A 25,347-nucleotide genomic window follows, 5' to 3' on the forward strand; every position below is an offset into this window, starting at 1 on the left:
TTACGGTCCAACCAGTGTTTTTTACAGTTCCTAGTTCTTATATTCTATGTCTCATCTGTGAAAGACAAGTATGCCACATGCTTTCTTAATCAGCTTAGCTATCTAAAGGGGGTGATGATGGTCTAGTGGTACTGTCGCTAGACTGTTAATCCAGAGATTCAGGCAATGTTCTGGGGACCTGGGTTCGAACCCCACCACAGCGGATGGTGGAATTTGAATTCAATAAATGTCTGGAATTAAAAATCTAATGTTGGCCATGAATCCATTGTTGATTGTTGATTTTTAGGGGGAAAACCCATCTGATTCACTAATGTCCTTTAGGGAAGGAAATCTGCCATCCTTACCTGGTCTGGCCTACATGCGACTCCAGACCCACAGCAATGTGGTTGACTCTGAACTGCCCTCTGGGCAATTAGGGATGGGCAATAAATGCTGCCTAGCCAGCAATGCCTTCAGCCCATGAATTAATAAACAAAAAAAGGATATACGGTGGCTCATTTAGGAGAGCTGTGGACCTGTATGTCCAGGTCCCTCTGATCTTAAGTACTGTCCAGGGTCCATAGTTTAATCCCTTGACTTGTTACCTTGCTCCAAGTACATGATCTCTCACATTTCCATGCTGAATTCCAACTACCACTGCTCTATCCACCTAAGCAACCTACTGATAGCAATAAACTGCAGGGGTCATCTCCCAATATCTTCCACCCTACCAATTTCAATGTCATCTGTAAACCCTTGATCATACACCTGACATTCAGTCTGGATCATACGTTTACTCAGACTGTTATTTTACATGGTCGAATGGCTGACTGACCAGCAGAATGGCTAGCTGCTTGCAAACAGGCTCACTGACTGAATAAACAGTCAGCTGGAAATCTCTTATCCCTGAAGCATTGCATGTCGTGATGGCAACAAGATGTCTTAAAAGCATGAGATGTGAACAATATGCCAACACCGAGTCCATCACAAATACATGGCACCCCACCGACTTCACCTGGGAATCATTATGCGCAATCACAAAAATGTTAAATGTTTCCTCTTGCCTGCCACTTCACTCAGGAAGAACAGCGTCCGATTTTCCGCTTGATGAGCCTTTAGGACTCTAGATTGAATTCACTAATAAGGCCCGAACACCACCTTCACTCACTTCCATAGCCCAGGCCCTGGGATGACGTGGGCTGCTTTCTGCACTGCCAACCCATTCTCACCTACTAATGGTCCCTATTATCAGGTTATTTCCCCCCCCCGCCCCAGCTAACTATCACGCATCCCTTTGTCTGCCTGACCAACTTTCTATCTTTCCAGGCTCAGTCTCCACCTACAAAAACAAAACTTGCTGGAAAATCTCAGTAGTTCTCTGAAGAAGGACCCAAAACACAGACCCTGCTTTCTCTCCACAGATACTGCCAAACCTACTGAGATTTTCCAGCAAGTTTTGTTTGGCAGTATCTGTGGAGAGAAAGCAGGGTCTGTGTTTTGGGTCCTTCTTCAGAGAACTACTGAGATTTTCCAGCAATTTCTGATTTTGTTTCTGATTTCCAGCCTCTGCACTTCTTTGGTTTTCAGTCTTCAGCTGTGCCCTCACTCCTTTCTCTCCCACATCCCCAGTCACTAGCATATATGCCACTTTTCTGAGCTACTGTCAGTTCCGAGAAGGGTCACCAGACTCAAAATATAAACTCTGCTTTCTCTCCACAGGTACTGCCAGACCTGTTGAGTTTCTCCAGCATTTTGTGTTTTCAGGTCTTCAGCATCCATAAATATTTGTTATATTTAGGCACTTTTTGTTAATATCGCCTCAAAAATATCCTGAATTTTCCGAGCCCACTGAGCGGGCAAGGCAGAAGTTCCCTGTGTGCACGAACCCAGCGTTTATTTCATGGATATGCAGTGGAAAATGTGAGACACGTGCCAGGTGTATTTGCACATCTGTATATTACTAATGCTACACAAAATCATCAAATTCTCTTCATATTTAAATGGTGAAAATTTATGCAGTTGTGTGGAGGGAGGGAATACAAAATCCCAAATGGTTACTGCTTGAAAGCAGAGATCAATTGATTATAAACTTCCGAAGCAACGACTGGCATACCTCAAGAATACATCTTACACAGGGTTAGGAGAGGAGCAGGACTGAATTGTACACGGGGTAGGGTCGGAGTCACACAGCATGGGAACAGACCCTTCAGTCCAACCAGGCCATGCCGACCATAACCCCAATTTAAACTAGTCCTACCTGCCTGCTCCAAGCCCTCCAAAACTTTCCTAGTCATGAACTAATCTTAATCTTTCAAACATTATAACTGCACCCACATCCACCACTTCCTCCGAAAGTTCATTCCATGTACGAACCACTCTCCACACCTTAAAAATGTGCTCCCCAGTCTTGAAATCCCTAACCATAGAGAAATGGCACCTGCCATTCACCTCATCAATACCCCTCTTGAATTTCTAAACCTCCATAAGGTCACCCCTCAATCTCCGACACTCCAGTGATAGAAGTCCCAGCCTATCCAGCCTTTCCTTATAACTCAAATCCTCCAATCCCAGCAACGTGCTGGTAAATCTTTTCAGAACCCTCCCTACTGTATTAATATCCTTTCCATAACAGGGTGACCAGAAGTGGACACAGTTCTCCAGAAGAGGCCTCACTAATGTCTTGTGCAATCTCAATATGACATCCCAACTCCCACACTCAAAGGTCTGAGCAATGAAGGTACGCGTACTAAATGCCTTCTTAACCATCCTATCTGCCTGGGAGACAATTTTCAAAAAATTATGTACCTGAACCCCAAGGACCCTCTATTGTACAGTACTAACCAAGGCTCGACCATTAACTGTATAATGCTTGCCTTTGTTGCATTTTGAAACAAACATTTCTCACTTATCCAAATTAAACTCCATCTGCCACTCTCCAGCCCATGGACCCAATTGATCAAGATTCCTTTGTATGCTTAGATAACCTTCTCCACCAAACCACCAATCTTGGCGTCATCTGCGAACTTACCTCCTAAATTCTCATCCATATAATTTATGTACATGATAAACAAAAAAAGTGGACCCAGAACTGATCCCTGTGGAACACTGCAGGTCACAGCCCTCTGGTCTGAAAAATAACCCTCTGTCTCCTATGTGATATAACTTTACTAATTAGTCTACCATGCGGAATCTTGTCAAAAGCTTTAGCAAAGTCCAATGTAAACACCGCCTACCGTTCTGCCGTCAACCTTTTTGGTTACTTCCTCAAAAAGCTCAATCAAGTTTGAGTCACAATTCCATCACACAAAACCACGACTATCCCTAATCAGTCCTTGCCTCTCCAAATGCATGTAAATCCTACCAGAGTCACTTCAAACTTAGTCAACACTGATGTCAGACTCACTGGTCTACAGTTCCCAGGCTCCTCCTTACAGCCTTTCTTAAATAATGGCACAAGATTAGCCACCCGTGACCTGCTAGGGGCCCTGTAATTTCTTGCCTAACTTCCCACCATGCCCTGGGATATGCTTGATCTCGGACATTAACTCAACGTGGCTTTCAAGGTAACAAGGTGTGTGGAGCTGGATGAACACAGCAGGCCAAGCAGCATCTTTGGAGCAGGAAGGCTGACAGGTGCCAAGTGCTTTTAGATTAATGAACCGTGCTCTGCTAATGACTAAAAGCAGGCATTTGTACCTGAGAAATTATACTAAAAGCTTCCTCTTCTGACACTGAGCTATTCATCTAAAGCAGGAACTCATTTTCCTCTGGCTGTAGCACAAACAATTACCAATAGAATATTCAGAGCTGCTCAAAGAACAAAGTGAGTGAGTGCCTATATTGCTGTGAGACGAGAATTTGATACCAACCCCCAGGTCAAAAAGTGGGCAGAGATTTTGAATGCACAAACAGCTCAGTAACATGTGGAGACGAAGAAGATTTGGTTCTTGCTGGAGGATGGGTGTGCCAGCTTACTGACAGGGGCAATGAGCTGAGGACAGCTAAACAGAGTTTAATTCAGATAAATGCAGGGTTTTGCATCTTGGGGCAGGACTTATACAGTTAATGGTAGGCCCCTGGGAAGTGCTGTACAACAGAAAGACCTAGGGGCTCAGATACATGAAATTCTTTGAAATTTGCGTCACAGGTAGACCAGGTGGTTAAAAAGGCATTTAGCACACTTGCCTTCATTGTTCATACCTTTCGGTGTAGGAGTTGGGGTCGTACTGGAGCTACTGATGAAGATTACTGCCACATCCTTTTTAAGTGTAGGGAACGAGAGGACCTGCCTGGTCTAGTGTGGTGGTGGGAAACCATTGCCTTTCCTGAACAGCAGAGTCCCTCGTACTCCTGAACATACAAACTGGGAGAGCCTTTCTACTCTGACCTGCCATTCATTAAGAGGATGGCTGATCCATTTCTGTTTCTGAATTCCACGTGATCATGAAACACCGATTACCCTCGATGGCCTTGTCTGACAAGTAGCAGTCCACCTCTGCATTACAAATATTCAATGATTCTGCCTCTAGCACCTATTCAATTAGAATCCCAAAGTTCCACAATCCTCAGTGGGATAAAATCCACACTCTCATCATCTTTGTCCTGAAAGGGTGATCTCTAATTTTAAAATAGTGCTCCTTAGAATTAGAATATTCTTTATTGTCACATATACTGGGATGAGTGTAGTGAAAAATTTATATGTTGCCAACTACAACGACTTAGATACAAAAGTACCTTGGCACAGCTTCTCTTGTTACAAGATTTTAGAAATACAGAAAAAAAACCTGTCCAGCATTACAGCAGAGAGTTCAGTACAGCAGACCGCATTGGCACCTAGCTTCCAGTCTACACCAGGCCCTGGGGCCACACTGCACCAGTGACATACCACACGGGGAGGCTGCTGAGGAAGGCCAGAAGGTCACCATGCCACGTCGGCAGGCCCCTAGGAGAAGATGATGCTGTGGGAGGCCGGGAGGTTGCCACCATGCCATGCTGGGAGGCCACCACTCACCAGAGTCTGGGGACTGCCATCTGAGGCCGGAGACTGGGAGTTGAAGGGGGAAAAGATAAAATAAAAACACTAGGAGGAAGAAAAAGGAAGAAAGAAGAGTGGGTGGAGAGGATGAGCTCTGGCTGGAGCATCCCAATCTGTCACTTTGCAGTATTCTATTTCTGGACTCACCCAAAGATGAATTCTCTTTTCCACCATCTCAAGACCATTCACAATCTTTTATACTTCATTCACTCCTAAATCATCAAAACTCCAGTGTCCCATTAATCTCTCTGCACTTTAGAATTCTGCAGTCATTCTGTTTGGGTAATACTCTGCTTTTTATTCTTCACACCAAAGTGAACAACTTTATCATTTTTTTCCCCACATTATAATCCATCTGCTACATTTTACCCACCCACTCAACGCCCCCGCTTTGTGTCCTCTTCACGACAAATTTAGCTTATTGCACGCTATGATCCATATTGTATTGGGACTCTGAGCAAAAGTTAGGTCTCACATCTCTGAGGACCGAAGCAGTTCTGCCCACAAACCCATACAACACCATCACAATGCACAGTATTAATGGCACTCCTCACCATAAACCCTTGCAGATCCATATACAACTGGAGCAATCTGCAAGTTAACGCCAAACCTCAGGCATAAAGCAAAGTTGACAATCCTAAATAAGTGGGAAAACACCTATGATTATACTGTGACTTTAAGAAGTTATTTTGTCCTTTTTTTTGAAGAGAGGTTGCAAGGCAGAGGTGTAGAGCTATCTCTAAGAAAGTAAACAAGTTGAGAGGTCTTGGTGTTTTTTTTAAAACTTGGAACCTGGAAGCCATGTAAATGTGGCCAGCTCTCTCAGACCAGGCTTTCTAGTTGTTTTTAAGATTTGGTTTTCAGCAGAAGCCTTTGGGGTCTCAAAAAGAGTTGGAAGCCTCAGTAAATGGCTGCGAGCTTCTAGGGGGCGGCACGGTGGCTCAGTGGTTAGCACTGCAGCCTCACAGCACCAGGGACCCAGGTTCAACTCCACCCTCGGGCGACTGTCTGTGTGGAGTTTGCACATTCTCCCTGTGCCTGTGCGGGTTTCCTCCGGGTGCTCCGGTTTCCTCCCACAATCCAAAGACGTGCAGGTTAGGTGGACTGGCCAAGCTAAATTGCCCATAGTGTTCAGGGGTCTGTAGATTAGTCTGTAGATTTTAATGAGTGTTTAAATAACTTGTGCTTTACTTAAAATAATGTAGTTTTACCATTGCATCTGGAACATGACACTGTACGTCTATCTTTAAAATAAGGAAGAAGTTAGGGTCCAGGCTACCTTCTTAAAAATGTTGGGAAGGGGGTCTGGTCTGGTCCATAATGCACTTGAATGATGTAATCTTTTGGAAACTTGAAAATTTAATCATTTCAAGTTGTGAAAGGGGGATGGGTCTGGGTGGGATGCACCAAGGGTCAGTGTGGACTTGTTGGGTAAAAGGGCCTGTTTCCATATTGTAGGGGTTCTATGGATCTATTGTCTGAAACTTCGCTTGATGCATTTTCCTCCTGGGTTGGAAAACTGCATGAGAGATTCCTACGATCTCGGTGAGAATCTGTGTCTGGATTTGCCTTTTTATGTGAGCAAATCTAAGCACTAGGAGAAACAAAGAGACAGTGAGAACTGCCGATGCTGGAGTCTGAGATAACACAGTGTGGAGCTGGAGGTACACAGCAGGCCAGGCAGCATCAGAGGAGCAGGAAAGCTGACGTTTCGGGTCGGACCCTTCTTCAGAAATAAAAACAAAGCATTGCTGGTATTGTTCTTGCTGCTTGTGTGACAGAGAGTGCTGGTTGGGCAAACATTGTGTTGAATCAAATATGGAAGAGATAGAAGCTGTTCCTGCTACTAGTCCACTTCTCACTATTGACTCAGGGCCCCTTCCTGAGCACCATTTGACACTTATCCAGCTGTTTGCTACCTCACATCTTTAATCCTGAGCTGAGTTCTGACACCACATGCTCTCCATCAGATTTTCAACCTTCACTTGCAAAATATCATCTCTCTCTGTCCCTGCCTTGGCTGGTTTGTAACTGAACCCTTTGGCCATGAGAAATAGAAATTTGTGTGCTTTTCACTTTCAACTTGAGCAAACGTTCAGTTTCTTTAAAACCCAGTAGCAGATCTAGTCAGTCTGTCAAAGAAATATTCCATTAGAGATCTTTATACGCAATTCTCTGCCTCAACTTGAAATGATTAAATTTTAAAGTTTCCAAAAGATTACATCATTCAAGTGCATTATGGACCAGACCCCCTTCCCAACATTTTTAAGGTGGTAGTCTGGACCCTAACTTCTTCCTTATTTTAAAGATCGACGTACAGTGTCATGTTCCAGATGCAATGGTCAAACTACATTATTTTAAGTAAAGCATAAGTTATTTAAACACTCATTAAAATACAAACAATGAAGAGGAATTTACAATAACTACTGGAAACTTAACTGCATAATAAATACAGTAACTATTAGCTGTTCAAATATAGTAAAATCCCATAAACACACCCTTTGGATATTATTTTGGCTTGTGATAACAGATTTGCTCAAGTCAAAAGCAAGTGTAATTGCTCCAAACACTACTGTTGCAGCCCCGCTCAAAATCAAGGCCATCACATAAGTGACATTCTGGCAGTTTTTACAAGAACAGAATAAAAACAGAGTCCAGTCCATTTAAATGGATGCAAAAATATCCAAAGCTCTTATTCAGAAGAGTAGTAGTATTTGTCATTCAACAATTAGCACTGAATTCAAAAGGATTGGCTGGTCATTTACCAATGGTTTTTGAGAGACGTTGGCTGTGCAAAAACTGGATGCTGCCGCGTTTGTTTGGTTTATGAAGCAGCGGCTTCATAAATTTGTTGAGGTGCTTGAGACAGCCTCAGAAAATGTGACAGCATGACATAAATGCAAGTTAGAGGAAGGCAGAAGGACGAGCAGACAGTTTACAATCAGGAACAATAACAAAGTTGCTGGAAAAGCACAGCAGGTCTGAAGAACCAAGGAAGGGTCACTGGACCAGAAACGTTAACTGTTTTCTCCTTCACAGATGCTGCCAGACCTGCTGAGCTTTTCCAGCAACTTTGTTTTTGTTCCTGATTTACAGCATCCGCAGTTCTTTTGGTTTTTATTTAGACAGTTTACAATGTTAGCCACATTCAAATCACTAATATAGATTGTGAAACGGTGAGGGGCCCAAACACTGGTCCTCACTGTATCCCAACTGCCAACCTGAAAATGACCCATCTATTCCAAGAGAGATAATGGGAACTGCAGATGCTGGAGAATTCCAAGATAAAATGTGAGGCTGGATGAACAGAGCAGGCCAAGCAGCATCTCAGGAGCACAAAAGCTGACGTTTCGGGCCTAGACCCTTCATCAGAGAGGGGGATGGGGAGAGGGAACAGGAATAAATAGGGAGAGAGGGGGAGGCGGACCGAAGATGGAGAGTAAAGAAGATAGGTGGAGAGAGTATAGGTGGGGAGGTAGGGAGGGGATAGGTCAGTCCAGGGAAGACGGACAGGTCAAGGAGGTGGGATGAGGTTAGTAGGTAGATGGGGGTGCGGCTTGGGGTGGGAGGAAGGGATGGGTGAGAGGAAGAACCGGTTAGGGAGGCCGAGACAGGTTGGACTGGTTTTGGGATGCAGTGGGTGGGGGGGGGGGGGGGGGGGGGGAAGAGCTGGGCTGGTTGTGTGGTGCAGTGGGGGGAGGGGACGAACTAGGCTGGTTTAGGGATGCAGTAGGGGAAGGGGGGATTTTGAAACTGGTGAAGTCCACATTGATACCATTAGGCTGCAGGGTTCCCAGGCGGAATATGAGTTGCTGTTCCTGCAACCTTCGGGTGGCATCATTGTGGCAGTGCAGGAGGCCCATGATGGACCTGTCATCTAGAGAATGGGAGGGGGAGTGGAAATGGTTTGCGACTGGGAGGTGCAGTTGTTTGTTGCGAACCGAGCGGAGGTGTTCTGCAAAGCGGTCCCCAAGCCTCCGCTTGGTTTCCCCAATGTAGAGGGAGCCACACCGGGTACAGTGGATGCAGTATACCACATTGGCAGATGTGCAGGTGAACCTCTGCTTAATGTGGAAAGTCATCTTGGGGCCTGGGATAGGGGTGAGGTAGGTGGTGTGGGGGCAAGTGTAGCATTTCCTGCGGTTGCAGTGGAAGGTGCCGGGTGTGGTGGGGTTGGAGGGCCCCAAGATGACTTTCCACATTAAGCAGAGGTTCACCTGCACATCTGCCAATGTGGTATACTGCATCCACTGTACCCGGTGTGGCTCCCTCTACATTGGGGAAACCAAGCGGAGGCTTGGGGACCGCTTTGCAGAACACCTCCGCTCGGTTCGCAACAAACAACTGCACCTCCCAGTCGCAAACCATTTCCACTCCCCCTCCCATTCTTTAGATGACATGTCCATCATGGGCCTCCTGCAGTGCCACAATGATGCCACCCGAAGGTTGTAGGAACAGCAACTCATATTCCGCTTGGGAACCCTGCAGCCCAATGGTATCAATGTGGACTTCACCAGCTTCAAAATCTCCACTTCCCCCACCGCATCCCAAAACCAGCCCAGTTCGTCCCCTCCCCCAACTGCACCACACAACCAGCCCAGCTCTTCCCCTCCACCCACTGCATCCCAAAACCAGTCCAACCTGTCTCTGCCTCCCTAACCTGTTCTTCCTCTCACCCATCCCTTCCTCCCACCCCAAGCCGCACCTCCATCTCCTACCTACTAACCTCATCCCACCTCCTTGACCTGTCCGTCTTCCCTGGACTGACCTATCCCCTCCCTACCTCCCCACCTATACTCTCCTCTCCACCTATCTTCTTTTCTCTCCATCTTCGGTCTGCCTCCCGCTCTCTCCCTATTTATTCCAGAACCCTCACCCCATCCCCCTCTCTGATGAAGGGTCTAGGCCTGAAACGTCAGCTTTTGTGCTCCTGAGCTGCTGCTGGGCCTGCTGTGTTCATCTAGCCTCACATTTTATTATCTTACATCCACTAGTTCCCTATTACAGGCTCCACTGGAAGAATCTTCCAAATATTCCATCAGGTTTGGCAAACATGATTTCCCCTTTGGAATTTCATGTTGACCCTGTCCAATCAGACAATTATTTTCAAAATATCCAGGAGCTACACATGAAACATTTAATACTTTTGAAACACTTCTACATGAGCCCAGGCTCTACAGTTACACACAGCGTGGTAGTAAAAGCGTTTTGTGCAGCTTGTCCATTGAAAAATACCTTATTGCATCATCAGAAGTATCACAAAATACTCAACAGTGAGTTTCTTTGGAGTGCAGCCAAAGGATTGTGCGTGGCAAAATAATCACTAGGAACAGCAAAGGTCATGAACAGTAACTTAATCTGTTTCTGATAAAATGAAAATAATAAAGATTGTCTTTGTACAATACCTTTATCGGGTACTTTTAGCACAGCTGAAGGAAGAAATGTTGAATGCAAGACTCAACTGAGAAATAGAGAAGTTAGAATCCTTGTATGCTTTTCAGCAGTTTGTACTCTGAAATTTGAACAATTAGGACACATTATACAATGAAAGATTGGCACCAACAGCTGTTACAAAAGGTGCAAAGTCTACGTCCCTATAACTTGTCTCTCCAGCTTGCTTACAGAAGTCTGCAGTAAGTTTAGTGTTCACTCTTCCTGCTAGTGACCAGAATTGTGGCACTGATTGAGCCTTTTTTCTATTTATTCATGGCATGTAGGCACTGTTAGCAAAGTCAAAATGAATTGCCCTACACCAAATTGTACTTGAAAGAGGATTTCTTCTTGAAATCCTGCCGCCCTGTGTATGTACGAGGGGCGGTATTACACACAGCACTGCTCGGAAGGGAGTTCCACAATATTGATTTACAGACAGTCAAAGCAGCAGCAATATACTTGATGGAAATGAGTTGTGATGAGGATACAAAAAAAAAGGTTTGAAAAGGGAGTTCAGACAGGCTGAGTAAGCAAGCGCTTATCAGAGAGAACAGAATGAGGATATAATGTGTAATATCATGTTCTGAGTCAGGGCTGCGTGAAGCTTGAAGGAGGGCAATCAATGTCTCATACATGTCTTGCCCTTGGCCTTCGACGTAATATAGAGTGCAGGGTTGGAAGGTCCTGCACTAAGGAACTGCATATCACAAAGTCATAAAGCATGAAATTAGATACCAAGAGACAACAAGGTACAGAGTTGGATGAATGCAGCAGGCCGTGCAGTAGAGGAGCAGGAAGGCTGATGTTTCAGGCCTGGACCCTTCTTCAGAAATGCGGGAGGGGAAGGGGATTCTGAAGTAAATAGATAGACGGGGAAGGCGGATGGAGAATGGATAGAGGAGCAGATAGGTGGAGAGGAGACAGGCAGATCAAAGAGGTGCAGGTGGAGCCAGTAAAAGTGAGTGTAGGTGGGGAGGTAGGGACGAGATAGGTCAGTCCAGGGGAGGACGGACAGGTCGAGGAGGCGGGATGAGGCTGGTAGGTAGGTGGGGTGGGGCTTGAGGTAGGAGGTATGGATAGGTGGGAGGAAGGAAGGACAGTTTAGGGAGGGGGGCGGTATGAGCTGGGCTGGTTTTGGGATGCGGTGGGGGTGGGGTGGTCGGGGGGGAGCGGGGAAGAGACTTTAAAAGCTTGTCAAGTCCACATTGATACCATTGGGCTGCAGGGTTCCCAAGCGGAATAGGAGTTGCTGTTCCTGCAACCTTTGGGTGGCATCATTGTGGCACTGCAGGAGGCCCAGGATGGACATGTCGTCCAAGGAGTGGGAAGGGGGAGTTGAAATGGTTTGCAACTGGGAGATGCAGTCGTTTGTCGTGAACTTAGCGGAACACCTTGTTACCTCGGATTCTCCTACATCGGCAGTTCCCTCTAAATCAAATTAGATACCAACTTGTGAATATGCGAACTTACCACAATACAGGAGTAACACTACAAGAAAGACAAAATCCACAGAAGCTCTCAGGACTCCAGGAGAGAATAGAAACATTGTCCCAGATCAAGTGCGGCAGTGTACGAAATTGAAATAGCCCTTCCATATCAGTCAGTATTACATTTTGCTAAATTAAGTGCTTTGACGATATAAAGACCAGATTCATGGAGCATACAACTTGTCAATTCTGATTAAGGACCACCAACCTGACAAGTCCATTTCTCTCTCCAGATTCACTGCAAGACCTACTGAGTATTTCCAACACTTTTTTTAATATTAGGTCTGTCAGTGTATGCAAATAGCGATCAAATATTCTACAACTCTTCATGCTGCTAAATTAATTAATGTTGGTTTTGCAGGTTTGTTAACTGCAGCAATGGCCTCAAACTCAGACGATTCCACCAAGAATAAGTATATCACTTCCTTGCTGAAAGACATTACAACAGTAATCTCAACCAAAATCTGTTCGCACCTTCGTTGTCTGACTGTGCTGATCTTTGCACACAATCCAAGATTGAAATAATCTCTTAATTTTAAAAATAATCTTAACAATTTACGATGAATATTGGACTTTGGAATTACCTGTCACTCTACTCCTATCTTTGTTTTGCTCAATAAATAAAGAGGCTTTGTTTGTAAACCAGCCGAAGAGCCTAAATTCCAAGCGAGTTGAGGGGTTCTCAGTCACTGTCAGGATGTTGGCATTGTTGCTGGGCCAGCATTTATTGTCTGTCCCTGGTTACCATTGAGAATAAATGTTGGTGACAAAAAGATGTACAGCACAGAAATTTACTTTGATCCAACTTGTACATGTTGACCAGATATTCTAAATTAATCTTGCCCTTCTTGAACTACTGCAGTTCAGTTGGTGTACGTAGGCCCACAATGCTGTTCAGGAGGGAATGCAAGGATGTTGGCCCACTGAGACTAGAGAAGCTGTGATTTATTTCGAAGTCAGGATGGTGAGTTGCATGAAGATGAACTTGCAGGGGGTGGTGTTCCCATGTATCTGCTGCCCTCGTTCTTCAAGATGGTAGAGGTTTGGAAGCTGCCGTTGGTGACATCGAATATGAGGCCATGGTGGTCAGATTCTCTCGGTGAAGGTGGTCATCGTCTGTGACAATTGAACATTGCTTGCCACTTGGACAAGATTCAAGTCTGGGATGCCAAGTCTTGCTGCATTTACCATGGACTTGAGGGGACACGAACAATGCTGAAAATTGTGTAATCATGAACATAACCTCTCCTAACCAGACAACGAAGGGAAGATCATTGATGAGGCAGTTGAAGATGGTTGGGCCTAGGTCACTGGCCGGACGAACTCCTGCAGAGATATCCTGGAATTGAGACAAATTACATTCAACAATCACAGATACCTTCCTCATGTCCTCGGACTGGAGGACCCTCCAATCACCATGGACTCCGGTTTTGCTTGGTCAAACACAGCCTTGATGTTATGGGAAATTACTCTTGCTTCACCTCTGGCATGAGCTCTTTCTCTTGTCCATATTTGCCCCAAGGCTGTAATGAGGTCAGGAGCTGAATGACTCTCATGGAACGCAAGCTGAGTGCCAGTGAGCAGGTTATGGCTAAGCAAATGCTGCATAACAACAACCTCTATCACTTTATTGATGATAGAGAGTAGACTCCTTTACTCATTCATGGGCTGAGGGCATTGCTGGCCAGGCAGCATTTATTGCCCATCCCTAATTGCCCAGAGGGCAGTTCAGAGTCAACCACATTGCGTGGGTCTGGAGTCACACGTTGGCCAAACCAGGTAAGACTGATTGGGCAATTACAGGCTGAGATGGATTTGTCAGCACTGATGGGTTCATGACTTGTTTCCCAGCTCTCATGGTACGGGACAAAGATATCCCGGTTGACAACCTGACCATTTCTACTTCCTCTTGCTGTCCGGAGACTCGTACAAAAAGTCCAAAATGCTGCCCTTCTTCTAGGGCATGATCTTCTCCCGACTGAAACCGGATTGTGGCTCCTGGCCTTGCTTTTTGTGCTTCTTGCTTCATGAATGTTTGACTTTGTAAGCAATTCGGCAATTAACTCCTGGGTAGCTATTTGAAATAACTCAGAATCGGTCTTTCTCAGAAAAGCTCCCTGAATTCATAGTTCAAAAATAACTTTCTGACTTCTGGACAGAACAAGTCACTCTTAGTGTACCGAAAACTACTGTCTATTTTTCATTCAAAGTTCCAAATTAGTAACAATATACTGAAAACCCACATCATTCGGGCTTCAATGTTTGGCTAGCTCGGCTACAAAACACCTTTTTTAAAAAAGCTAAAGATTATTAAGAGCCATGCTACAGCCAGCATTTGACAGCAATCCAGTGGCTCCATGCCAGCCTTGCAGCTAACAACCACAATTTCTTTTTGAAAGAGCAGGGGGTAAACTAGTCATGGTCCACAGCTTGGGAAGCCCTGGTTCGGAGCTTCATTTCTTAAAATAATAAGCAGTTATAGTTGGAAACACACCAACCACAAAACTGATATCTGGAACATTAGACATGCTTGGCTGAGTTCTAAACTTTAGTTCAAGTGTTTAATACAGCTGTTAAGGTTTGTGAAATGTTTGGCTGACTGGTCTTATAATCAATTATTAGAATAGTGGTGCCTTCAAAATGGTTTTCAAATGGTTTGGACAATTTTAATGAGCATTTTAAACTTCTCCCAAATGTTATTACAGGAGTCAAGACTTCTCTACACAGGGGATCGTTGATGGATGGGATGGGTTAGGGAGTTAGGGGGCGCGGGGAAGTTGGGAGGGGTGGTCTCACACAGATCTATAGACCTGGGCCAATACTCCAGTTCATGAAGGCAGACACTCCAGTCTGTCCCCGCTTAGGATTAATTCACCTCCAGGCTACATCCAGAAGTAGTGACCCTGACTCCAGCTCATTTTCTTCACCCCATCATTAAAACTATGCTGCAAGATCAAAAATTTCCTTCACCCCTACCACCTCCAAGGATGTTCAGAGTGTTAATTTCAGTACCTAAAAAGAAGCACTTTTTTAAAAAAAGCAAAACAAAATCCTAAATTTGCAGAGTGATGCCAAGTAGTTTCAATTCAGACTTTAGCGAAACAAAATAAATATGGCAGCTCTAACAATTCTGTGCTGACTGTCCCTGATCAATCCCTGACATTCTACGTATTGATTAATACTGTCTCTTCCAGAAATTTTTTCCAATAATTTCCCTACCACTGACATCAAACTAACAGGTCTATAATTATCTGGCCTATTCCTGCTGTCTTTCCTGAACAAAGGAGCCACATTAGCTATTCTTCAGTTATCTGGCACTTCACTTATAGCCAAAGCATTAAATATCTCCACCAGGGCCCCACAATCTCTTCCCTTGTCTCCTGGCATACATCTACGCTTAGGATTCCAAATGGTGTCACAAGCTGAAACTCAGAGGCTGAGAGATCAGGGGCATCAATAGTGATTGTAACAAGGTCAGCCAGGAGGAGCTCAGAGAATATGAGTTCCTTGATTAGGGGGAGGAAATGGCCTAGTGGTATTATCAGTTGGACTGTTAATCCAGGGATCCAGACAACATTCTGGGGAGGCGGTTCCAAATCCTGCCACAGCAGGTGGAAGAGTCTGAATTCAATAAATATATGGAATTAAGAGTCTAATGTGAATCATTGATGATTGTTAGAAAAGCCCATCTGGTTTACTAATGTCCTTTATGGAAGAAAAGTGCCATCCTTACCAGGTCTGGCCTACATGTGACTCCAGACCCACAGCAATGTGGTTGACTCTTAAAATGTCTTCTAGGAAATTAGGGATGGGCAATAAATGCTGCCTAGCCAGCAACACCCTTCATCCTGTGAATGAATAAAGGAAAACAAATTGGGGCTGTTCATCTGGTCTAATCAAGGAGCCCTGGCTGACAGATAAACAGCAGTGTCAGAGTTTCTGTTCAGTCAGAGTTGAATCTCAGGAAGACGGACCAGTGTCAAGTACTATACAAGTATAAAAGGGTGACTTAATGATGGGATAATGGCCCATGTGGAAGTATTTCAGTTGCCATTGAGATCTAAGTCGCAACAACTATATCTCACACTCACTGGGAGGCTCCTCCTTACACAGGGCCTCCCTCCCACCCACCCACCCATAGATTTCCCTTACCACTCAATTCTCAGGCTTGAAAATGGAGTCACTTTGGGCGATATGAGGAAGCCACTGTCTAACTGAAGAGCACTACATTGCTCTTGGACTTCTGGATTCAACCAAGACTTTTTGTACAAAATATGATGTCACCTTTTTCTCCAAAACACAATTAATTTGACCATTTGCCAAATACTCAGCAATTAAACTTAATACAACGGTAATTCAATTAAGCAATAACCCCAGTATTTAAACCATTTTTTAAAATCTCCAAACTTAAACTCTAGAAGTTGCAGAGTTGCTGTATTACCAGGAGTTAGCTGGCATGACCCCAAGAAAGCTTCTCAGGAGTAGAATGGCCATAACATCAGGTCACATGACAAACCCTAATGTGGAATTCATAACAGCAGCATGATGGAACTGGTTGACCTTTGCTCCTATTGTGTCTGTGCTTTCAGGCAAGTTAATGCATAATGTACCAAAAGGTCGCAAGTTCTTAAGCCCAATGCTCATAGAAGGCAAGTTGAGATGTGTATTAGCCTCAGGAAGATCACCGAATCATAGAATCCATAGTGTGGAAGCAGACCATTCAGCCCATCGAGTCTACACCAAACAGCATCCCACCTAGACCATCCCCCACCTTGTCCCTACAATCCTATGTTTCCCAAGGCTAATCCATCTTTCCTACAGATCACTGAACACCATGGGGCAATTTAGCACAGCCACTTCTCCTAACCTGCACATCTTTGGACTGTGGGAGGAAACCCGAGCAGACATGGGGAGAACGTGCAAACTTCACAGTCACCTGAAGGGTGGAATCGAACCCAGTTCCCTGCACTGTGAGGCAGCAGTGCTAACCATTGGGCCAAGGGCAAAAGCAAGAGGATTTCCAGATAAACACACCTCTCTAAATCAATACAAAAATAGGAATAATCACACAAGAACCATTCTTCAGAGAAACTAAGTACAAAATATTTCTTAAACCGCTGAAAACCAATAACTTTGTCAAGCTGTTTGTAGCACCTCACTGGGGCTGGAAATTAAGCTTTGCTCTGCCTGGGCTCAACATAGAAGTTATACATTTCATCACAGTACGTAAGTTACCTGTTACAGACCCAATCTAAATGGAAAACACTGTCCAGATTTGTGTGCTCACAAGAACAGCTATATATTACAAATAAGTGGATTATAACCACATGTAAATAACAATGAACTGTTGACTTATGGCTCTATGAGTTAAAACAATAACAGTCCCCACCCCTCCCCCACCTTTAATAGACCCCGACAGACAGTGGTTGGGGGCGGGGGGGGGGGGTGGAATTGGTGGGGTATGGGTGGAAGGGGAAAGAAAAAAGGAAGCAGCTCAATGGGCCCCAGCCACAGGGATCACTGAAACTATCCTTCCGCTCGTCAGGATTTTCTGTTCTTCAACCTCTCCCTTATAGATTCTTCTCACTTCCTTGCAGCAGGTACAGAGTGAATGAGGGTTTTCTAGCCCTCGGCTGAGTGCAGGTCCATTCCTGTCAGCACCTTTAGGTGAGCTGCAGACACAAGGCAGCAGCTCGAATATGCTTTTGAAATTACTACTTCTAACCAAGAATACACACTCATTTTGAAGCTCCCAATTTTAGCCAAAACTCTATGCAGTGTTAATTCAGCATTATTTTCAATACTTATGACTGACAGAAAGTAGCAATTTAATAACATTGCTATATTCTGAAACTGTACAAGGATCTACCTTAACCAATTGTGTAATTGCTGTAAACCATTGCCAGTGACTTCCAGATTTTTAAAATTACCCCACTACTAGCACGCTATGTCACAAGTCCTCTTCTCCAATTCTTTCCATTGTCCTGACAGGGTCTGCTGCTTCCACTTGTAGTTCAATAATTATCAATATTTCACGACATACATTACCTTAAAATATGACTTAATATCTTCCGTGCATGTTCCGTATATCAGCAAACAACAGCTTTCCAGCAACTCAAGGTTCCACAAAGAGAAGGGTCAACATATAACTTGAATTAAGAATCCACTGATGACCATGAAATCATTGTCAATTGTGAGAAAAACACATCTGGTTCACTAATGTCCTCACCTGGTCTGGCCTACATGTGACCCTAGACCCACAGCAAAGTGGTTGACTCTTAATTGCCCTCTGAAATGGCCCAGCAAGCTAATTAGTTGTACCACTCATGACTAAGCCTCAAAGAAATGAAACTGGACAGATCACCTGGACACCAGAGAAGCCAGTGGCAGAAACAGCCCTGTTGACCCCTGAAAAGTCCCCCTCCCTGACATCTTGCGGTTAGTGCCAAAACTGGGAGAGCTGTGTCACAGGCTAGTTAAGCAACAGCCTGACACAGTCATAGTCACAAAATCATACCTTACAATGTCCCAGACACCACCATCACCATCCCTGATATGTCCTGTCTCACCAGTTGGACAGACCCAGCACAGATGGCGATACAAGTGCGAGTTGCTCTGGGAGTCCTCAACATTGTCTCCAGGCCACATAAAGTCTCATGGCTTCAGGTTAAACACGGGCAAGGAAAGCACCTGCTGACTACCACATACCATCCTCCTTCAGCTGATGAGTCAGCATTCCATGTTAACTACATTTGGAGGAAGGACTGAGGATAGCCAGAACACAAAATGTACTCTGGGTGGGGGATTTCAAATGTCCACCACGAAGAGTGGCTCGGCGGCAGTACGACTGATCGAGCTGGTCAGGTCCTAAAGGAATATAGCTGCTAGACTGGGTCTGCGGCAGGTGGTGAGGGAGCCAACAAGAGAGAAAAACATACTGGACCTCATCATTACAAATCTGCCAGCTACAGGTGCTTCAGTCTATGACAGTATCAGTAAGAGTGACCATCGCACAGATGATTTTCCACCTTCACACTGAGGATAACCTCCAAGCTGTGTGGCACTATCACCGTACTAAATGGGACAGACTTCACAGAGATCTAGCAACTCAAGACTGGGCACCCATGAGGTGCTGTGAGCCATCAACAGCAGCAGAATGTGTAATCTCATGGCCTGGCATGTCCCCAATTCAACCATTACCATCAAGCCAGGGGATCAACCCTGGTTCAGATGAGAGTGCAGGAGGGCATGTCAGGAGTAGCACCAGGCACACCTGAAGATAAGTTATCAACCTGGTGAAGCCACCTGACAGGATTAATGCATGCCAAACAGCAAGTGACAGACAGAGCTAAGGGATCCCCCGACCAACTGATCAGATCTAAGCTCTGCAGTCCTGCCCCATCCAGGTATGAATGGTGGTTGGTGATTAAACAACTCACTGAAGGAGGAGGCTCCACAAATATCCCCATCCTCAATGATGGAAGAGCCCAGCAAATCAGTGCAAAAGGAAAGGCTGAAGCTTTCACAGCAATCTGTAGCCAGCAGTGCCGAGTGAGTGATCCATCTCGTTCTCCTCCAGTGGTCCCCAGTCTTCAGCCAATTCCATTCACTCCACGTGATATCAACAAATGGTTAGAGACACTGGATACTGCAAAGACTATGGGCCCTGACAACATTCCGGCATTAGGATTTAAGACTTGTGCTCCAGAACTTGCTGCTCCCCAGTACAGTTACAACACTGGCATCTACCAGACAACGTGGAAAATTGCCCAAGTATGTCCTGTACACAAGAAGCAGGACAAATCCAATACGACAAATTACTGCCCCATCAGTCTCCTCTCGATCATCAGTAAAGGAATGGAAGGTGTCAGGAACAGCACTATCAAGCAGCACCTGCTCAGCAATAACCTGCTCGATGAACGAAGATAATGGGAACTGCAGATGCTGGAGAATCTGAGATAACAAAGTGTGGAGCTGGATGAACACAGCAGGCCAAGCAGCATCAGAGGAACACAAAAGCTGACGTTTCAGGTCTACAGAAGCCCAGTTTGGGTTCCGCCAGGGCCACTCAGCTCCTGACCACATTACAGCCTCGGTTCAAACATGGACAAAAGAGCTGAATTCCAGAGGTGAGGTGAGAGTGACAGGCCTTGACATCAAGTCTGCATTCGACAGAGTCTGGCATCAAAGAAACCGTAGCAAAACTAGAATGAATGGGTATCAGGGGAAAACTCTCCGCTATTAGGAGTCATACCTGACACGTAGGAAGATGGTCGAGGTTGTTGGTCAGTCATCTCAGCTCCAGGGCATCTCTACAGGAGTTCCTCAGGATAGTCTCCTAGGCCCAACCATCTTCAGATGCTTCATCAATGACCTTCCCTCTATCATAAGGTCAGAAGTGGGGATGTTCACTGATGATTGCACAATGTTCAACACCATTCGTGACTCCTCAGATACTGAAGCAGTCCATGTTCACATGCAACAAGATCTGGACAATATCCAGGCTTGGGCTGACAAGTGGCAAGTGACATTCGCACCACACAAATGCCAGGCTATGACCATCACCAGTAAGAAACAATCTAACCATGGCCCCATGGCATTCAATGGTGTTATCATCACTGAAACCCCACTATCAACATCAACAGAAACTCAACTGGACTCACCACATTAACATGGTGGCTACAAGAGCAGGCCAGAAGCTGGGAGTACTGCAGCGAGTAACTCACCTCCTGACTCCCCAAAGCCCATCCACCATCTACAAGGCACAAGTCAGGAGTGTTGGAAATTTATTGCCAATCCTTCACTGTTGTTGGGTCAAAATCCTAGAATTCCCTCCCTAAGGGCATTGAGAGTCAACCTACAGCAGGTGGACCTCAGCGGTTCAAGGAAGCAGCTCACCCTCACAATTCTCAAGGGGCAACTAGGGATGGACAATAAATGCTGGCCAATAAATGCTGGCCAGCCAGCGACACCCACATCCCACAAATGAATTTAAAAAAAGCTAGATAACAATTACAACATTGACACTGCTCATGCAAGACTTCAAATTCCAGCACAAGATGGGAAGCAGTGCAAGATGAAATTCTGACCTGCTGTTTCGGCTGTTAGTATTTGGCTCCACTTCAAGCATCTGACTTTCACACTGGTTTCTCCGCTGCATGTGACGATATTTTTAATATACCATATTAAGAAGGGCAGCCATGCACTTGACAGTGATTTACCAGAATGGTTCCAGGGATGGGGAAATTACAGTTAGTGAAACAGATTGGAGAAATTAGTACTGTTCTCTATTAAACAGAGAAACCAAAGATCACAGAACCATACATCAAGTCTGAACCAACTAAACTACTCCAAATCTATGCTGGTCCCACTTTCCAGCACTTGGACCACAGTCTTGATTGTTACGACACTTCCTGTCCTAAACCATATACTTTTTAGGAAGTCTTCAGGTTTCCTGCCTCAACTATCCATCCAAGTAGTGTATTCCATTCAAGATGAGAAAAAAAAAAGTGGTCAGTAACAATGCAAGGTAAGTGACAGGAGTCACAGGGCTAATGAGCACAATTTATTCTTCACCCAGCAAATTGCTGTGATCTATGATCTGCACTTCTGTAAGCATGGAAACAAGTTTAGTAGAAACTTTTGCAGGGAAATTAAATGAAAACTTGAGGACGTTTTGCGGGGAGGTAGAGAGGTGGGGGATGGAGTAGGTATGGTTTCCAGTAAAGACAAAAGGCACATGAGATTGATTCTACGATTCCATCCAGTGATCATGACTGCAACAAAACACTTCAATAATTGCTCACCACCAAAGCACTCACCTGAAATGTTTGCCGACATCATCAGCTGTCCTTGGATTCCTTTGCATCAGAACAAATCAATAGCTTTCCATCCTCAAAACAGTACGACAGAACTGAACAGAAAACAAAAAAAATGCTGGAGTCAGGCAGCATCCATGGAGAGAGGGCAAGCTAATGTTTCGAGACTAGATAAGTGCTCATCAGCTAGCTCTCTCTCCATGGATGCTGCCTGACCCGCTGTGACATCCAGCATTTTTTGTTTTCAGTTTCAATTCCAGCATCTGCAGTAATTTGCTCCTTCGAAGTGGTGTATGTGCAGGACAGCCACGGACAGAGAATGTAACAGTCTGGGAGCACCAGCAAGTAAAATCCATGCAAACTTACAAAGCAAAACAGAAGGATTTTCTTCATTTGGAGCACGAGATGTAGACGTTGCTGGTCCTACCAAGCCTTTATAGTGGTTAACCAATCCCTAATTTCAGGTCAATACAGTGCAGAGCTGGAGGGTCATAGCAGGTCAGGCAACATCAGAGGAGCAGGAAAGTCAACATTTCAGGTCAGGAGCCTTCAACAGGGGCCTGCTGTGTTCCTCCAGCTCCAAACTGTGTCGACTCTGACTCCAGCATTTGCGGTTCTTGCGGTCTCCTAAATTCCCTAACAACAGGATAGCTCGTCGTGAACAACTGTTACAGTGTAAGGGCACCCGCAGCACTGTTAAGCAGAGAGCTCCAGGGTTTTGACCCAATGGCCATGAGGGAAAGGCTATGGATAGCATGTGGCTCAGGGGTGGTGGAGTTCCCATGTATCCACTGCCTTCATCCTTCAGGGTAGTGCAGGTCATAGGTTTGGAAGGTGCTATTGAAGGAGCGTTGGTGAGCTACTACAATGCCCCTTGTTGATGGCCCACTCTGCTGCCTTTGTTCATCAGTTATAAAGGGAGGGAATGTTCAAAGTGAAAGATGGGTACATGGAAACCTAGGAGACAGGAGCAGGAGGCAGCCATTTGGCCCTTTGAGCCTGCCCTGCCATTCTTCACGATCAATGCTGATCGTCCGACTCAATAGCCTAATCCTGCTTTCTCCCCATATCAATCAAGCAGGTCGCCTTGTCCTGGATAGTTCAGGCTTTGAGCGTTCCTAGAGCTGCACCCATCCATGCTCTCACACTTCTGACTTGGGGCTTGTGGGTACAGAGGGGCTAGCACGTGAGCACCTTGTTGCAGAATTTCCACCCACAGACCTACTCTTGGAGACACGATTTAGACAGGGGTAAAATCAGAAAATGCAGCATAGATACATTACAGTGAAAAAGAAAAAATCCTAGGGGACAACCAACAGTGGTTAGCTAAATGAAGAAGTTAAAAATATCATCAATCTTGGACAAATTGGAGTATGTAAAAATGCTAGCTAGAAATTTTAAAACCAGATAAAGAATTCCTCTAGATATTTTGAAAAGAATTAAAGATTAGCTTTGATCCTGCAGGGAAAAAAGTGTTCTCTAGGGGAATTAACAATGAAAATTGAGGACATGGCAGATGAATTGAACAGATATTTTGCATCAGTCTTCACTACACAGAATAAAAACTAACATTCAAGGAATAGTTGTATATTAGGAAACAGAAGGAAGGGCGAAATCAAATTCACAATCCCTCGGGAAGAAGTGGTGAGCAAAGTATTTAAGATGTGGGATAAGAAATCCTTGGCTCCTGATGGATTTTATCCTAAGGTATTAAAATAATTGGCTAGCGTGAGAAATTGGTTACAATTAACCAAAGTTCTCCAGACTTGCAAGGGTGATTTCATTAGATTGAAAGTTAGTGTGTGTAAGTCTTTCATTTGAAAAGGCAGGGAGACAAGGAGGAGGACAGCACAAGCCAGTTAGCATAGTATTCATCTTGGAGAAAAAAAATGTTAGAAGCTATTTATAGAGAGATTCTGGTAAAGTACTTAGAAAAATTCATCACAATCAGGCACAGTCACCATGGTTTTGTGAAAGGGAAATCATTTTTAACCAATTCCTTCTTTGAGGAATTCTGAGTTCTGAAGGAGCTCTGAGGAAGGGTCACTGGACTCAAAACATTGAGTCTGATTTCTCCCCACAGATCCTTCCAGACCTGCTGAGCTTTTCCAGCTCTTTCTGCTTTTGTTTCGTTCTTTGAGGAACGAGCTTGTTGTGGATAATGGGGAACCAGTGGTTGTATTGTAAGAGGGTTTCCAGAAGATAGTTGATTAACTACCATGTCAAAAGCTACTGCAGAAGATCAAAGTGTACTGTGAAGTGTGTAATATGAATTGAATACTGGCTAGCTCAGAAGAACCAGAAAATAGGCATAAATGGGTAGTTTTTTGGTTGGAAAGATGTAACAAATGGTATGTCACAGGATTGGTATTGAAGCCTCAACTTTCTACAACTTATATAGAATGTCTTGATGAAGGGACCAAAGGAATGGTTGAGAAATTTGCTGATAACTCAAAACTAGGTTGTAAAGGAATTTGGAAAGTGGACACAAGGAAGCTACAAAAAGATACCAACAGATATAGTGCGCAAAGATGCAACAGATGGAGTATATTATGAGAAAGTATGAAATTGTCCAGTTTGGTAGCAAAGGTTTAAAATATAGAATGTTATTTAAATGCCGAGATACTGCAGAGCTCTGAGAGGAAGAAGAATTTGGTCAGCCTCATGCACAAACTACAAAAGTTTAGTCTGCAGAAACTACAATACTGGTGTCACTAGCTAGACTGGGATTTTACTGCCCATCCCTACTCGCTCAGAGGAGTCAACCACATTGTAATTATAAAAGCTAATTGCTGATTGCAAGGGAAATAAATACAAAAATATGGAAATAATTCTTGAATTATACAGGGCAGTCATTAGTCCACATTTGGAGTATTCTGTACAATATTGGTCTCACCAATTAAGGAGGGAGGTTCACGTGTTGAAAGCAGTTCAGAGAAAGCTTAATACACTAATAATTGGAATAGATGGGTTGCCTTATGCGGAACCGCTGGATAGGGAAAGTTTATATCCACTGAAGTGTTGAAGACTAAGAGGTGACCTGACTGAAACTTGCAAGATCTTGTGGAGACTTGACAGGATAGATGTGGAGATGATGTTTCTGCTTGTGGAAGGATCTCGCACTTGAGTCATCATTTAAGAGTGAAAGGGCCATTCACTTCAAGACAGGATGTGGACGTGCCGGTATTGGACTGGAGTGGGAAGGACAAAAAGCACACAGCACCATGGTGGTTCAGTGGTTAGCCCCGCTGCCTCACTGCACCAGGGATCTGGGTTCAATTCCAACCTTGGGTGACTGTGCAAACTCCACACAGACATTCTCCCTGTGTCTGCGTGGGTTTCCTCCGAGTGCTCTAGTTTCCTCCCACAATCCAAAGATGTGCAGGTCAGGTGGATTGGCCATGCTAAATTGCCCTTAGTGTTCAGGGGTGTATAGGTTAGGCGGGTTAGCCATGGGGAATACAGGGATAAGGTAGGGGGATGTGGCTATGGGTGGGATGTTTTTCGGACAGTCAGTGTGGACTTGATGGGCCAAATGACCTGCTTCCGCACTGTAGGGATTCTATAGGATGGCATGGTGACTCAGTGGTTAGCA

At 44.7% G+C, this 25,347-nt stretch overlaps 1 protein-coding gene across 4 annotated transcripts in view; it reads right to left on the reverse strand.

Moving 5' to 3' along the window:
* LOC125457882 (plastin-1-like) overlaps positions 1–25,347 on the reverse strand; it is a 160,740-nt gene that overhangs the window by 90,510 nt on the left and 44,883 nt on the right. Inside the window, exon 1 of one of the 4 annotated variants that reach the window (XM_048542613.2) lies at positions 21,756–21,847. The exons of 2 other annotated variants lie outside the window; for them this stretch is intronic. The gene's annotated coding sequence lies outside the window, so the exon portion shown is untranslated. Of the gene's footprint in view, positions 1–10,419; positions 10,523–21,755; positions 21,848–25,347 lie in introns of those variants that run through there. One more of the 4 variants, XM_048542615.2, reaches the window with a different exon arrangement.

Source organism: Stegostoma tigrinum, chromosome 14, assembly GCF_030684315.1.
Source record: "Stegostoma tigrinum isolate sSteTig4 chromosome 14, sSteTig4.hap1, whole genome shotgun sequence".
NCBI classification, from domain to species: Eukaryota; Metazoa; Chordata; class Chondrichthyes; order Orectolobiformes; family Stegostomatidae; genus Stegostoma; species Stegostoma tigrinum.